General features: G+C 48.1%; 1 pseudogene; it reads right to left on the minus strand.

Moving 5' to 3' along the window:
* Positions 1-2,113, minus strand: part of LOC104053533 (pregnancy zone protein-like) — a 30,265-nt pseudogene extending 28,152 nt beyond the window's left edge.
* Between the last annotated feature and the right edge of the window lie 1,717 nt (positions 2,114-3,830).

The following is a 3,830-nucleotide window of genomic DNA, read 5'->3' on the forward strand; positions in this document are numbered from 1 at the left end:
GTGACTACAGCCCCGCCTTGAGTTCTGCTGAACCTGCAGGACAATCAGGGCATAGGCACAGCGACTTAGGAAGGTTCTGAGGAAGGCAGGGGCAGTCTGTAGAGCCTCAGCACCAGACACATCTCCATGGCTCTCCAGAAATGTAACTGAAGGTCTTGTAGTCATGCCCCAGCCTCAGTGTGTCCAGTTAGGCTAACAAAAGCAGCAAAGTTGCAATGACAGGAACTCAAGACACCCAAGAAATATCCAGACTGGCTAGGAGCAATTCATTTCATTGTGGGTTCAGTGCCATCACCACCCATCACAGCTAAATTAAAGCAAGCTCAATGTCTATGCAGGCTGTAACTACACCTTGCAGTATAGATGCAGCTTTAGAGCTGGATGGTCCTCTCAGAGCTGGAGGGACAGGCTTCTGAGGAAGCCAGGGTGAAAAGAATGTAATCCCTATGCATTGACTTGCACTGCAATATACAAGCATTTTTAGGGACCAAACACTGAGTAAACTGAAAGTCGGTGTTTTCCAACAGGCTTTACATAGGATGAAATCACAGAATCACAGGTTGGAAGGGACCTCAGGGATCACATAGTTCAACCTTTCTAGGAGGAGCACAGTCTAGACAAGATGGCCCAACACCCTGTCCAGCCAAATCTTAAAAGTGGTGGCGTCAACCACTTCCCTGGGGAGATTATTCCAGTGGTTGACTGTTCTCACTGTGAAAAATTTCCCTCTCATGTCCAATCAGAATCTCCCCAAAAGCAACTTGTGTCCATTCCCCCTTGTCCTCTCCATGTGACTCCTTGTAAAAAGGGAGCCTCCACCTTTGAAACTACCCCTTAAGTACTGGTACGTGGTGATGAGATCCCCTCTAAGCCTCCTTTTCTCAAGGCTGAACAAACCCAGTTCTCCCAGCCTGTCTTCATATGGCAGGCTTGATACAGATCAAAAGGACAGGTTTTTATCTACACAGGAAAGATCCCCTACTTTGCTAGTTTCCAGGTCACTGCTGTGTTTTGCCTGGCACTAATAGGGAAATACACTTAACCTGCTTGCAACCTATGGCAAGGCAAAGGACAGTGTGCACAGAGAAGTGCTGGGCTCCTGTCTGAAGTGAAAGTGAGACAATCCACTGCCAAATCAGCAGCCACAGCTACACTTACCTGGAAGGTGACACACTGAAAAGTGCCTGGCTTCTCCACATCCTGTTACACCAGTGTGTGATCCTGTGTTGTCACCTCTAAGGTTACAGCCACTTGGATGACCTCAGCAGAGGTGAATTCAGAGCTTCTCCTCTTGGGAATGGTGAATGACAGCAGGGAACACCATCATATAGTGACTAGAAGAGAGCAGATATTCAAAAACAATTCAGAGGCTGCTGCTTTCATGAAGAGGTAGACAAGGGATCAGAAATGTCTGGAGGCCTGCAGTGAAGGAACTATAGTGCAGCTCCCTTTCCATACCAGAAAGAAGCAACATGCCCAGTTGGGAACCAGAGGGCTGCTGGTATCTGTCTGTCACCATCTTGCCACCAGCCATGACACAGCTGCCCAGTGTATGATTCTCCAATTGCAAGTACACAGAGCAAGGCTGTGTGAGGAATGAAGCCGAAGACTCAGCGGCTGAGGCACAGGGCCTCAGTCCTCACACAAAATTTCACCCTCACCAGCACACCAGCACAGGATGAACAGAGGCAAAACTTGTGGCTTCTGTAGCTGTGTGGTGTGTGCAGTGCAGTGCCCACACAAGAAAACACTAGGGGCTTCACCTGCAGTGGTGCTCGACACCCAGTGCTCCAGCAGGACTCAGTAGGAGCTGCTTCAGCTTAGCCTCCCTGAGAACAAGGCCCCCGCTATTCAGCTCTGTGATGATAAACAGTGCAGGACCTCAGCACCACCCTTCAATGACAGTCCCTTCCACCAAGCACCCCGAAATCAAAAGAAGATATTCTCACGGTTCCAGGCTTGCTGCAGCTGCAACTGGGAATAGGATCAGGGCTAAGAGGAGCACTGGTGCTCCCATTGCTTGGGCTGGGACAGACAGCTGACAAGATCCCCACAGGAGGAGAGAACTGCCTGTACTGATGGGCTGGAGCAATCCTAAATACCCCGCTCAGATGCTCCTAAGTCCAAAGAGTGGGGGAGTTGGTATATGGCGACAGTATCTCTTCCAGGCTAATGACATTATTTACTTGCTTCCACCAGCAGCAGGGTAAAGGCCACAATGCACAGTTCTCTATCCACAACTACATTTGCATGGTATTCCAGGCCATGGGGTGCCAGAGCACTGTGGGGGAGATGTGGGGTGGCTGACGTCTAACCCAGGCTGAAGGGGATTTAAGAGAAACACTCAGCTGTGGCTAGTCTGGATCCTGGCTGTAGCATACAATGAAAGCCAAAGCTGCACACCAGCTACGGACCTCAGCTTCTAAAAAGCATCCTCAATACTCTGTGCATCATTAGTGATCTTCCTCTCATCCAGTATTTAATTAGAGCTTGGAGTAAAAACTTTTCAATTCACCTCCATTACCTGCACCACCACCTCTGTCCACCCATCCATCCCAGTCATGTCTGATCCTCCTGGGTACAGAACCTTCTCCAGGGCTGCTCCTGCCACCCACTGCCAACTCCCCTTCTAGCCCCACTGTAAGGCTTTTCCAAATAAAGCAAGACATTTTAATTAGTCACATATTTTAGCAAAGCTGTACTTTACATTCCCCCAAGCCGCATGTCCAGTTTTCTGCCAGCTTCCCCCAGCTATGAGGTAGTTCTATGCTGACACCACCACCCATCTCCTCCAGACTCTTCTCAAGCACTGCAGCCTTATATTTCCTTTTCCTAGGTGGCAGCAGTGAAGTGAACAGGGCTTGGATGTATTTTCCCTCTAGACATGAACTTATCTGAAGGTTGATGTCCTCATCCTGCCCTGGCCCCAACTGTATTTTTGCAGAGCATAACCAAGGGTACACAATATAGAGTGAATTTGCCAGACAGCCACTCTTTGCTCCCAGCTGAAGCAACCTCCTGGATTTACTTTGGCATAGTCCCCGTTTGTGTGCTTAGCATCCACTCTCTTAGTGCACAGTCCAATGTAACAGGAACACACTAGCTCTGACATTCAGATAATCGGTGGGTTTAAAGCACTGTATGTCACTGATCTGGGAGCATATTTGATTCTCTGAAATCAACAGGGTTTTGAGTTCAAGCCTAAACTAGTGGGACAAAAAACAATCAGAGTTCCGTCCAATTTCAGAAACAGTCCCCATGGCTCTGCATCTCTGAGTGGTCATCAAGTTGGCTGCCTCTGAAGTTAAATGGGAACAGATAGACAGCAAAAAGATAATAACATGCTAAAGTTCTTCCCTCCTTCTATGGAGGAGTGTAGGCGTTGGCAGAGCTGTGTGTGGTGTCCTGGGTCTGGCCAGAGGCTGCAGGCCAGCAATGAAATTTCAGAAAGAAGTAAATAATACATAAAAAAGAAGTTCTACAGAAGAACCCTGGAAAAAAATTCACTGACATCACAAAAAATTAATTTGCCCCAGGATGTTTCCAGTGAAATCCTGGTGAAGACACCTTTGTAAAAATTGGACCCCTGTACCAAACATAGTAACTGAGTACTCTTGGTGCCTTCAGCTGTACTGCATAAGGCAGCAGAGCAAGACATCTCCCAGTGAAATATCAACAAGCCTTACAAAGCTTCGAGGCAAGTGCCTTTGGTGATAAACACTGTAATGTAATGTAAAACTTGGTAATAAACACTGTCTCCACCCCTTCCACCCGCCCACGTACCAGCCCCAGCCATGCGCAGCATGATTTCCACCTTGTTTTGAAGCCAA

Source organism: Phalacrocorax carbo, chromosome 1 (genome assembly GCF_963921805.1).
Source record: "Phalacrocorax carbo chromosome 1, bPhaCar2.1, whole genome shotgun sequence".
NCBI classification, from domain to species: Eukaryota; Metazoa; Chordata; class Aves; order Suliformes; family Phalacrocoracidae; genus Phalacrocorax; species Phalacrocorax carbo.